Source organism: Triticum urartu, chromosome 3A (assembly GCF_056163025.1).
Source record: "Triticum urartu cultivar PI428250 chromosome 3A, HENAU_Tu73, whole genome shotgun sequence".
Lineage (NCBI taxonomy): Eukaryota > Viridiplantae > Streptophyta > Magnoliopsida > Poales > Poaceae > Triticum > Triticum urartu.
Window position 1 is genome coordinate 130,031,713 of NC_141875.1, and position 14,048 is coordinate 130,045,760.

The following is a 14,048-nucleotide window of genomic DNA, read 5'->3' on the forward strand; positions in this document are numbered from 1 at the left end:
GGTGGCGAGCCCGGCTCGGACGGGAACCATATACGCTGGAGGGAGAAATCCCTGAGTCTGCAGTTCGACTAATCGACTGTGTGAGACAGAACACCTCTCCCAATCACCGGGCTTAGGGCTACGGGGGCGAGAGGAGGAGCTGCGGTGGTCGGCCATGTTGGAGTGGATTTTTCCGAAGCGCGCTCCGGTGGATTCTCGCTGTGGGAGGATGGTATGGATTGGATCTAAGAATCCCCATCCCTTTAACAAACAATTTATTTATCTAGCTAGTGGGGCGAATGTAAAAATTCCCTCGCTCCTCGTATTCATTCGACACGTGGAAGATAGCCCTTATTGGGCGCAGAAGCCAAGAAGTCCAACATTTATGGTGCCGGACACTACTTGACAAACATTCAAAATTTGGTGAAGAACCCGCCTTGCAATGCCAAAGACAATACTGCGTGTCGGACTTGACGTCATTGAAGCCTAGTTCGGGGGCTACTGAGGGAGTCCTGGATTAGGGGGTCTCCGGACAGCCGGACTATATCCTTTGGCCGAACTGTTGGACCATGAAGATACAAGATTGAAGACTTCGTCTCTTGTCCGGATGGGACTTTTACTTGGCGTAGAAGGCAAGCTAGGCAATACGGATATGTATATCTCCTCCTTTGTAACCGACCTTGTGTAAACCCTAGCCTCCTCCGGTGTTTATATAAACCGGAGGGTTTTAGTCCGTAGGACAACAAACAATCATACCATAGGCTAGCTTCTAGGGTTTAGCCTCTCTGATCTCGTGGTAGATCAACTCTTGTACTACTCATATTATCAAGAACAATCAAGCAGGACATAGGGTTTTACCTCCATCAAGAGGGCCCGAACCTGGGTAAACATCGTGTCCCCTGCCTCCTGTTACCATCCGCCTAGACGCACAGTTTGGGACCCCCTACCCGTGATCTGCTAGTTTTGACACCGACAGGGGCTCTCCCCCCTCTCTCCCGGTGGCGGCGGAACGCCGCCGGGGCCATCATCGTCACCGCAATCTACACCAACAACTTCACCACCATCATCACCAACTCTTCCCCCCTCCATGCAGCGGTGTAACCCCTCTTTTACCCGCTATAATCTCTACTTAAAAATGGTGCTCAATGCTATATATTATTTCCCAATGATGTATGGCTATCCTATGATGTTTGAGTAGATCTGTTTTGTCCTATGGGTTAATTGATGATCGTGATTGGTTTGAGTTGCATGTTTTATTATTGGTGCTGTCCTATGGTGCTCTCCGTGTCGCGCAAGCGTGAGGGATCCCTGCTGTAGGGTTTGCAATATGTTCATGATTTGCTTATGGTGGATGGCGTGAGTGATAGAAACACAGACCCGAGTAAGTAGGTTTTTTACGTATGGGAATAAAGAGGACTTGATGCCTTATAATGCTATGGTTGGGTTTTACTTTAATGATTTTTAGTAGTTGCGGATGCTTGCTAGGTCCAATCATAAGTGCATATGATCCAAGAAGAGAAAGTATGTTAGCTTATGCCTCTCCCTCAAATAAGATTGCAATAATGATTACTGGTCTAGTTATCGATTGCCTAGGGACAAATAACTTTCTCTCTCTACTAAAACTAACTTAGTTGTGTCTTCATCTAAACAGCCCCTACTTTTTATTTACGCGCTCTTTATTATCTTGCAAACCTATCCAACAACACCTACAAAATACTAGTAGTTTCATACTTGTTCTAGGTAAAGCGAACGTTAAGCGTGCGTAGAGTTGTATCGGTGGTCGATAGAACTTGAGGGAATATTTTTTCTACCTTTATCTCCTCGTTGGGTTCTACACTCTTACTTATCGAAAGAGGCTACAATTGATCCTATATATTTGTGGGTTATCAAGACCTTTTTCTGGCGCCGTTGTCGGGGAGTTATAGCGTGGGGTGAATATTCTCGTGTGTGCTTGTTTGCTTTATCACTAAGTAATTTTTATTTTGTGCTCTTGTTTTCTATCTTTAGTTATGGGTAGGAAACGCAAAATACCAAAAAAATTAGTTGTACCTACTACACCAATGGTTGAAGAACCACTCAAAATCTATCACACTCCTGAAGCGTTTTACTTGGATCATCTTCAATCCCTATGTGCTCATGCTGAAACCCCAACTAGCTTAGTTGAGGGCAAATCTTTAGATGAGCATGCTTGTTATGTGCGACACCACTTATCTCAAAAAGGGAAAGTTTTACTGGATCAAATTCATCGTTTGCAATGCTATGCTTGGAATTTATGTGAAATATATGATTGTACTTGTTGTTCTGAAGAACCTAAGAAACACCTTCCCTACCAATGTGAGTTTAGTATAATGGAATCGTATCTTCGTATGCTAATGGTGTTTATAATTACTATGATGTTCAACAAATTGAAGAATTTGTTGCTTTTAAGAGTGCTTATGAAATTTCTTCTTTGATTGCAAAGTATGATGCTACTCTTTACAAATCTGAAAATTTTGCCATACTTAAATATTGTTATGATAATTATGCTTCTAATGCCTATGTTAAACCATATATTGAGGACTCCTCCACTGTCCAAGAATAGACTAATATTTTGCAGGAGCCTATGGAAGAAGGAATTGATGAAACTGTGCGCTCATTGGATGAAAAAGATGATGAGGAGAGCGAAGAACAAAAGGAGGAAGAGCGGATTAGCTACCCGCGCCCACCTTCTAATGAGAGTGACTCTTCAACTCATACATTGTTTAATTTCCCTTCATGCTTACCAAAGGATGATTGCTATGATGATTGTTATGATCCCGTTGATTCTTTTGAAATATACCCTTTTGATGAACTTGATGCTTGCTATTCTTGTGGCCAAGATGCCAATATAAATTATGCTTATGGAGATGAACTTGCTATTGTTCCTTATGTTAAACATGAAATTCTTGCTATTGCACCCACGCATGATAGTCCTGTTATCTTTTTGAATTCTCCCGACCACACTATATCAGAGAAGTTTGTCCTTATTAAGGATTATATTGATGGGTTGCATTTCACTATTACACATGATGATTTTGATAGATATAATATGCATGTTCTTGCTGCTCCTACTTGCAATTATTATGAGAGAGGAACTACATCTCTGCCTCTCCATGTTTCCAATATGATAAAATTGCAAGAAACTGTTTATACTATGCATTGGCCTTTACTATGTGTGCATGAATTGTCCTTTTATGACATGTCGATGCATAGGAAGAGAGTTAGACTTCGTTATTGCATGATATATGTTACTTTGTGCTCACTACTAAATCACAAATCATTGTTAATTAAAATTGGCTTTGATATACCTTGGGATCCGGGTGGATTCATTACTTGAGCACCTTATGCCTAGCTTAATGGCTTTAAAGAAAGCGCTGCCAGGGAGACAACCCGGAAGTTTTAGAGAGTCATTTATTTCTGCTGAGTGCTTTTATATAGTTTATAAACAAAATAAAATAAAGAGGGGAACCCAAAACTTTTCAAAAAGGAAAGTGAAAGTGAGAGAGACAAGCATTGTTGAAATGGGGGAGCTCCTTGAACTTTGTTCATGCTCACGGAAACTTTGTGAATCTTGATTACAGAAACTTTTCAACAAAAATAATTATCCCCTTGTACAATTCCATTGTATTATAAAAATAATGTGCCAAAATTTGCCTTTAGGATGTTTACATTGCTTGTTGGTTTGTGCGGTGCAGAACAGAAACTTTGGCTGTAGTGCGCGATTTTACATTTTTTACTGGAACGTCAAACGGTTCTGAAACTTTTTGCACTGTCTTTATATACAATTGCTTTATTTTTCCTAATTTTTTAAGAATTTTTGGAGTACCATAAGTATGGTTAATGTTCAGATTACTACAGACTGTCCTGTTTAAGACAGAATCTGTTTTTGATGCATAGTTTGCTTGTTTTGATGAAACTATCAATTTCTATCAGTGGATTAAGCCATGGAAAAGTTATATTACAGTAGCTACAATGCAAAAACTAAATATGAGTTGGTTTGAAACAGTACTTAGAGTAGTGATTTGCTTTATTATACTAACGAATCTTACCGAACTTTTCGTTAAGTTTTGTGTGATTGAAGTTTTTAAGTTTTGGGAGAGATCATGGTGGATGAAGGAATAAGGAGTGGCAAGAGCCTAAGCTTGGGGATGCCCGAGGCACCCCAAGGAAATATTCAAGGACTCCCGAGCAACCAAGCTTGGGGATGCCCCGGAAGGCATCCCCTCTTTCTTCTAACAATCATCGGTAATTTTACTTGGAGCTATATTTTTATTCGTCACATGATATGCGTAAATCTTGGAGCGTCTTTTGCATTTAGTTTTCACTTTTTTTTGATGCACCATGCTGTTATGAGATAGTCCTTGGTTGATTTATAGAATGCTCATTACACTTCACTTATATCTTTTGAGTATGGCTTTATAGAATGCTTCATGTGCTTCACTTATATCATTTGAAGTTTGGATTGCCAGTTTCTCTTCACATAGAGAACCGCCATTTGTAGAATGCTCTTTTGCTTCACTTATATTTGTTAGAGCATGGGCATATCTTTTGTAGAAAGAATTAAACTCTCTTGCTTCACTTATATCTATTTAGAGAGATGACAGGAATTGGTCATTCACATGGTTAGTCATAAAATCCTACATAAAACTTGTAGATCACTGAATATGATATGTTTGATTCCTTGCAATAGTTTTGCGATATAAAGATGGTGATATTAGAGTCATGCTAGTGGGTAGTTGTGGATTGTAGAAATACTTGTGTTGAAGTTTGTGATTCCCGTAGCATGCACGTATGGTGAACCGTTATGTAACGAAGTTGGAGCATGAGGTATTTATTGATTGTCTTCCTTATGAGTGGTGGTCGGGGACGAGTGATGGTCTTTTCCTACCAATCTATCCCCCTAGGAGCATGCACATAGTACTTTGTTTTGATGACTAATAGATTTTTGCAATAAGTATGTGAGTTCTTTATGACTAATGTTGAGTCCATGGATTATACGCACTCTCACCCTTCCATCATTGCTAGCCTCTTCGGTACCGTGCATTGCCCTTTCTCACCTTGAGAGCCGGTGCAAACTTCGCCGGTGCATCCAAACCCCGTGATATGATACGCTCTATCACACATAAGCCTCCTTATATCTTCCTCAAAACAGCCACCATACCTACCTATCATGGCATTTCCATAGCCATTCCGAGATATATTGCCATGCAACTCCCATCATCATCATATACACGACTTGAGCATCATTGTCATATTGCTTTGCATGATCGTAAGATAGCTAGCATGATGTTTTCATGGCTTTTCCGTTTTTTATGTCATTGCTACGCTAGATAATTGCACATCCCGGTACACCGTCGGAGGCATTCATATAGTCATATTTTGTTCTAGTATCTTGTTGTAATATTGAGTTGTAAGTAAATAGAAGTGTGATGATCATCATTATTAGAACATTGTCCCATGTGAGATTATCAAAATAAAAGTGGCCAAATAAGCCTACAAAAAAAGAAAAAAAGAAAAAAGAGAGAAAAAATAGAAAAAAAGAAAAAAATGAGAGAAAAGAGAGAAGGGACAATGTTACTATCCTTTTACCACACTTGTGCTTCAGAGTAGCACCATGTTCTTCATAGAGAGAGTCTCCTATGTTGTCACTTTCATATACTAGTGGGAATTTTTCATTGTAGAACTTGGCTTGTATATTCCAACGATGGGCTTCCTCAAATGCCCTAGGTCTTCATGAGCAAGCAAGTTGGATGCACACCCACTTAGTTTCAGTTTGAGCTTTCATACACTTATAGATCTTAGTGCATCCGTTGCATGGCAATCCCTATTCCTCGCATTGACATCAATTGAATGGCATCTCCATAGCCCGTTGATTAGCCGCGGCGATGTGAGACTTTCTCCTTTTTGTCTTCTCCACACAACCTCCACCATCATATTCTATTCCACCTATAGTGCTATGTCCATTGCTCACGCTCATGTATTGCGTGAAAGTTGAAAAGGTTTGAGAACATTAAAAGTATGAAACAATTGCTTGGCTTTTCATTGGGGTTGTGCATGATTTGAATGCTTTGTGTGGTGAAGATGGAGCATAGCCAGACCATATGATTTTGTAGGGATAACTTTCTTTGGCCATGTTATTTTGAAAAGACATGATTGCTTTATTAGTATGCTTGAAGTATTATTGTCTTAATGTCAAATGATACACTATTGCTTTGAATCACTTGTGCCTTAATATTCATGCCATGATTAGATTACATGATCAAGATTATGCTAGGTAGCATTCCACATCAAAAATTATCTTTTTTATCATTTACCTACTAGAGGACGAGCAGGAATTAAGCTTTGGGATGCTGATACGTCTCTGTCATATCTATAATTTTTTATTGTTCCATGCCAATATTCTACAACTTCCATATACTTTTGGCAACTTTTTATACTATTTTTGGGACTAACATATTGATCCAGTGCCCGTGCCAGTTCCTGTTTGTTGCATGTTTTTTGTTTCGCAGAAAATCCATATCAAACAGAGTCCAAACGGGATAAAAACTGACGGAGATTTTTTTTGGAATATATGTGATTTTTGGGAAGAAGAATCAAGGCGAGACGATGCCCGAGGGGGCCACGAGGTAGGGGCACGCCCTGGGCCCTCGTGGCCACCTCGTAAGGCGGTTGATTCCCTTCTTTCGCCGCAAGAAAGCTAATATCCGGATAAAAATTGTGTCCAAATTTCAGCCCAATCGGAGTTATGGATCTCCGGGAATTTAAGAAACGGTGAAAGGGCAGAATCTGGAACGCAGAAATAGAGAGAGACAGAGAGACAAATCCAATCTCGGAGGGGCTCTCACCCCTCCGCCGCCATGGAGGCCATGGACCAGAGGGGAAACCCTTCTCCCATATAGGGAGAAGGTCAAGGAAGAAGAAGAAGAAGGGGGGGCTCTCTCCCCCTCTCTCCTGGTGGCGCCGGAACGCCGCCGGGGCCATCATCGTCACCGCAATCTACAACAACAACTTCACCGTCGTCATCACCAACTCTTCCCCCCTCTATGTAGCGGTGTAACCCCTCTTTTACCCGCTGTAATCTCTACTTAAACATGGTGCTCAACGCTATATATTATTTCCCTGTATGGCTATCCTATGATGTTTGAGTAGATCCGTTTTGTCCTATGGGTTAATTCATGACCGTGATTGGTTTGAGTTGCATGTTTTATTATTGGTGTTGTCCTATGATGCTCTCCGTGTTGCACAAGCGTGAGGGATCCCTGCCGTAGGGTTTGCAATATGTTCATGATTTGCTTATGGTGGGTGGCGTGAGTGATAGAAACATAGACCCGAGTAAGTAGGTTGTTTGCGTATGGGAATAAAGAGGACTTGATGCCTTATAACGCTATGGTTGGGTTTTACCTTAATGATCTTTAGTAGTTGCGGATGCTTGCTAGAGTTCCAATCATAAGTGCATATGATCCAAGAAGAGAAATTATGTTAGCTTATGCCTCTCCCTCAAATAATATTGCAATAATGATTACTGGTCTAGTTATCGATTGCCTAGGGACAAATAACTTTCTTGTTTGACAACAAGCTCTCTACTAAAACTAACTTAGTTGTGTCTTCATCTAAACAGCCCCTACTTTTTATTTACGCGTTCTTTATTATCTTGCAAACCTATCCAACAACACCTACAAAATACTACTAGTTTCATACTTGTTCTAGGTAAAGCAAACATTAAGCGTGCGCAGAGTTGTATCGGTGGTCGATAGAACTTGAGGGAATATTTGTTCTACCTTTAGCTCCTCGTTGGGTTCGACACTCTTACTTATCGAAAGAGGCTACAATTGATCCCCTATACTTGTGGGTTATCACTACACCAACTAGAGAGGAAGCTAATGATGATGATCATGAGACTTCAGATCAAGTTACTACTGGACCTCATAGGTCGAACAGAGCACGTTCTGCACCAGAGCGGTACGGTAATCCAGTTCTAGAAGTCATGTTATTAGACCATGGCGAACCTACAAATTATGATGAGCCCAGATTCCGATAAATGGCTTGAGGCCATGAAATCTGAGATAGGATCCATGTATGAGAACAAAGTGTGGACTTTGGTGGACTTGCCCGATGATTGGCAAGTCATTGAGAATAAATGGATCTTCAAGAAGAGGACAGACGCTGATGGTAATGTCACCATTTACAAAGCTAGACTTGTCACAAAAGGTTTTTGACAAGTTCAAGGGGTTGACTACGATGAGACCTTCTCACATGTAGCGATGCTTAAGTCAGTCCGAATCATGTTAGCAATTGCCACATTTTATAATTATGAAATCTCGCAAATGGACGTCAAAACTGCATTCCTTAATGGATTTCTTAAAGAAGAGTTGTATATGACGCAACCAGAAGATTTTGTCGATCCTAAAGGTGCTAACAAAGTGTGCAAGCTCCAGCGATCCATCTATGGACTGGTGCGAGCATCTCGGAGTTGGAATATACGCTTTGATGATGTGATCAAAGTATATGGTTTTATACAGACTTATGGTGAATCCTGTATTTACAAGAAAGTGAGTGGGAGCTCTGTAGCATTTCTAATATTATATGTGGATGACATATTGTTGATTGAAAATGATATAGAATTTCTGTATAGCATAAAAGGATACTTGAATAAGAATTTTTCAATACAAATACCTCAGTGAGGCTACTTACATATTGGGCATCAAGATCTATAGGGATAGAACGAGACGCTTAACAAGACTTTAAAAAGCATATACCTTGATAAAGTTTTGAAGAAGTTTAAAATGGATCAGTCAAAGAAAGGGTTCTTGCCTGTGTTGCAAAGTGTGAAGTTGATTAAGACTCAAAGCCCGACCACGGCAGAAGATAGAGAGAAAATGAAAGTCATTCCCTATGCCTCAGCCATAGGTTCTATAAAGTATGCCATGCCGTGTACCAGACCTGTTGCGTACCTTGCCATGAGTTTGGCAAGGGGGTACAATCACTACAAAAGAAAGACACATCCGTGACAGTTTGGGCCAAACGATTTTTTTCTGTCATGCTTATGACACTTCTATGACGATAATTGTGACAAAAGCACGTATTATCATAGATGTGGTGGGATCCTACTTCTATGACAAAAAATCATGACAGAGAATGGGCTTTTCATCCTAGGCAGGCCGAGGACGCAGCTGCATGACATTCTTTGGGCCGTCCATGATGGAAAAATCATGGTAGAAGCGAGGGCAAGGAAAATATCGGGGAGTTCCCGGTTACGATGGGTGGTCGGGGCCGAGCGATGCATGGAGGGATTGCACGTTTCTCTCAAACACATACCCACGTGAGTGCCAGGCGTTGGACTCTAACTGAACCCGAGCGAGGCGTTCACGATGAACCCGAGCGATTGCACTAGCTACGTTACTGAACCCGAGCAATCGATCGCTGGCTGTTAACTAAACCCGAGCGATTCCTTCGCTACTGCTGCTAACTAAAACCGATCAAACCTGCTGCCGCCTCTTGATGAACACTGACTATTATTGGGGTTGGATGAATAGTTCCCGGTGGGGGTTGGATGAATAGTTCCCGGTGGGGGTTGGATGAATAGGACCCCATGGTAGTAGAGGTTGTTGCCGCTGGATGAACAGGACCCCGATAGAGAGGAGGCCACCACACACCCGAGCTGGTTGGGGGTGGATGAACAGGACCCCGTGGAGGGTTGGTTGAACAGGATCCCATGTGGATGGCTGGTTGAACAGTAGCCGGTGGAGGCTGGATGAATAGGACCTCGTGGTGAACAGTAGCTGGGGGAGGCTGGAGGAAGTTGACGGTGGATGAACAGTAGCAGGTGGAGGCTGGAGGAAGTCAATGGTGGACGAACAGTAGCCCGTGGAGGCTGGTGTGAGGCAGTAGACGGTGGATGAACAGTAGCCCGTGGAGTCCCGTTTTGCGGTACGCCACACCCCTCCCGATGAACAGGACCCCGTTTCAATGATAGGCGCTCTAACACAAGTCTGTTTCCTCCGTTTTACGGTACTCCACACCCCTCCCGATCAACAGCACCCTGTTTCGACCGTAGGCACTTGAACAGAAGGCCGTTTCCTCCCTTCTGCGATATGCCAGACCCTTCCCGAGGAACAGGGCCCCGTTTCGACCGTATGTGGTCGAACTAAAGGCCATTTTCCTCCGTTTTGCGATACGCCAGACCCCGTTCTGACTATTCCGTCCAAGCCGGTTGGCTCCCGATGAACAGGACTCGTTCCGACCTAGTGGCTTGGCTCCCGATGAATAGGAAGCATTCCGACCCAGTGGCTTCGCTCCCGATGAACAGGACGTGTTCTGACCCAGTCACTTGGCTCTCGGTGAACACGACACTATTTCCTCCGTTCTGACCCAGCCGGTTAGCTGCCGACGAACAGGACGACGACGATGCCGTCCATTGCCTCTCCATGTACACGAGCCATGGTCGTACGTATGCGTGAGTACGCGTTCGACACCCCGCCCTTATGTACGTACATAGCTGTATTTACTTTCTTGCAGCATGATTGTACGTACGTGTACACAATATATATAGACGGGACTGCGTGACATGGTACGTCCGCGCCTCTACTATGACACGTGCATCTCCTTACTCGGCCACGGTTCATCGCTGCAAAGAGACCGATCGACCAGTATGTACGTACACGTTCGCAACCAGACAGGCAACCATACATACGGTTCGACCCAGTGGGTCCCAGTTGTCAGGGAGGATAAGGAGGCACTTCCTTGCGTGTGAAGATATAGCTCGTAGGTCCCAGATGTCAAGGGGGAAACATTTTTTTCGAGGCCCTTCTGGTAGGTCCCACTGTCAGGTGGAGGAATCATTATTTTGCATGTAATAAGGAGGCACTGTTGGAAATATGCCCTAGAGGCAATAATAAATTGATTATTATTATATTTCCTTGTTCATGATAATCGTTTATTATCCATGCTAGAATTGTATTGATAGGAAACTCAGATACATGTGTGGATACATAGACAACACCATGTCCCTAGTAAGCCTCTAGTTGACTAGCTCGTTGATCAATAGATGGTTACGGTTTCCTGACCATGGACATTGGATGTCATTGATAACGGGATCACATCATTAGGAGAATGATGTGATGGACAAGACCCAATCCTAAGCCTAGCACAAGATCATGTAGTTCGTATGCTAAAGCTTTTCTAATGTCAAGTATCATTTCCTTAGACCATGAGATTGTGCAACTCCCGGATACCGTAGGAGTGCTTTGGGTGTGCCAAACGTCACAACGTAACTGGGTGGCTATAAAGGTACACTACAGGTATCTCCGAAAGTGTCTGTTGGGCTGGCACGAATCGAGACTGGGATTTGTCACTCCGTGTAAACGGAGAGGTATCTCTGGGCCCACTCGGTAGGACATCATCATAATGTGCACAATGTGATCAAGGAGTTGACCACGGGATGATGTGTTATGGAATGAGTAAAGAGACTTGCCGGTAACGAGATTGAACAAGGTATCGGGATACCAACGATCGAATCTCGGGCAAGTATCGTACCGATAGACAAAGGGAATTGCATACGGGATTGAATAAAGTCCTTGACATCATGGTTCATCCGATGAGATCATCGTGGAACATGTGGGAGCCAACATGGGTATCCAGATCCCGCTGTTGGTTATTGACCGGAGAACGTCTCGGTCATGTCTGCATGGTTCCCGAACCTGTAGGGTCTACACACTTAAGGTTCGGTGACGCTAGGGTTATAGAGATATTAGTATGCGGTAACACGAAAGTTGTTCGGAGTCCCGGATGAGATCCCGGACGTCACGAGGAGTTCCGGAATGGTCTGGAGGTAAATATTTATATACGGGAAGTCTTGTTTTGGTCGCCGGAAAAGTTTCGCGCATTATCGGTATTGTACCGGGAGTGCCGAAAGGGGTCCGGGGGTCCACCAAGGGGGTCCACCTGCCCCGGGGGGCCACATGGGCTGTAGGGGTGTGCGCCTTGGCCTATATGGGCCAAGGGCACCAGCCCCAAGAGGCCCATGCGCCAAGAGATAAGGGAAGGGAAGAGTCCTAAAGGGGGAAGGCACCTCCTGGGTGCCTTGGGGAGGATGGACTCCTCCCTGGCCGCACCCTTCCTTGGAAGAAGGGCCAAGGCTGCGCCCCCCTTCCCTTGGCCCTATATATAGTGGGGGAAAGGGAGGGCAGCCGCACCTAAGCCCTGGCACCTCCCTCTCCCTCCCATGACACATCTCCCTCCTCCCGCAGCGCTTGGCGAAGCCCTGTTGGAATCCCGCTACTTCCACCACCACGCCGTCGTGCTGCTGGATCTCCATCAACCTCTCCTTCCCCCTTGCTGGATCAAGAAAGATGAGACGTCGCTGCTCCGTACGTGTGTTGAACGCGGAGGTGCCGTCCGTTCGACGCTAGGATCATCGGTGATTTGGATCACGACGAGTACGACTCCATCAACCCCGTTCTCTTGAACGCTTCCGCGCGCGATCTACAAGGGTATGTAGATCCACTCCTCCTCCCTCGTAGCTAGATGACTCCATAGATTGATCTTGGTGACACGTAGGAAAATTTTGAATTATTGCTACGTTCCCCAACAGTGGCGTCATGAGCTAGGTCTATGCGTAGTTTCTATGCATGAGTAGAACACAAAGCAGTTGTGGGCGTTGATTTTGTTCAATATGCTTACCGTTACTAGTCCAATCTTGATTCGGCGGCATCGTGGGATGAAGCGGCCCGGACCAACCTTACACGTACGCTTACGTGAGACTGGTTCCACCGACTGACATGCACTAGTTGCATAAGGTGGCTGGCGGGTGTCTGTCTCTCCCACTTTAGTCGGATCGGATTCGATGAAAAGGGTCCTTATGAAGGGTAAATAGCAATTGGCATATCACGTTGTGGTTTTTGCGTAGGTAAGAAACGTTCTTGCTAGAAACCCATAGCAGCCACGTAAAACATGCAAACAACAATTAGAGGAGGTCTAACTTGTTTTTGCAGGGTATGCTATGTGATGTGATATGGCCAAGAAGAATGTGATGAATGATATGTGATGTATGAGATTGATCATGTTCTTGTAATAGGAATCACGACTTGCATGTCGATGAATATGACAACCGGCAGGAGCCATAGGAGTTGTCTTTATTTATTTATGACCTGCGTGTCAACATAAACGTCATGTAATTACTTTACTTTATTGCTAACCGTTAGCTGTAGTAGTAGAAGTAATAGTTGGCGAGACAACTTCATGAAGACACGATGATGGAGATCATGATGATGGAGATCATGGTGTCATGCCGGTGACGATGATGATCATGGAGCCCCGAAGATGAAGATCAAAAGGAGCAATATGATATTGGCCATATCATGTCACTATTTGATTGCATGTGATGTTTATCATGTTTATACATCTTATTTGCTTAGAACGATGGTAGTAAATAAGATGATCCCTCACTAAAATTTCAAGAAGGTGTTCCCCCTAACTGTGCACCGTTGCGAAAGTTCATCGTTTTGAAGCACCACGTGATGATCGGGTGTGATAGATTCTTACCTTCGAATACAACGGGTGTTGATGAGCCTAGCATGTATAGACATGGCCTCGGAACACATGCAAAACACTTGGGTTGACTTGACGAGCCTAGCATGTACAGACATGGCCTCGGAACACAAGAGACCGAAAGGTCGAGCATGAGTCGTATGGTAGATATGATCAACATGAAGATGTTCACCGATGTTGACTAGTCCGTCTCACGTGATGATCGGACACGGCCTAGTTGACTCGGATCATGTAATCACTTAGATGACTAGAGGGATGTCTATCTGAGTGGGAGTTCATAAGATGAACTTGTTTATCCTGAACATAGTCAAAAGGATTTTGCAAATTATGTCGTAGCTCGCGCTTCAGTTCTACTGTTTAGATATGTTCCTAGAGAAAATTTAGTTGAAAGTTGATAGTAGTAATTATGCGGACTAGGTCCGTAAACTGAGGTTTGTCCTCATTGCTTCATAGAAGGCTTATGTCCTTAATGCACCGCTCAGTGTGCTGAACCTCGAACGTTGTCT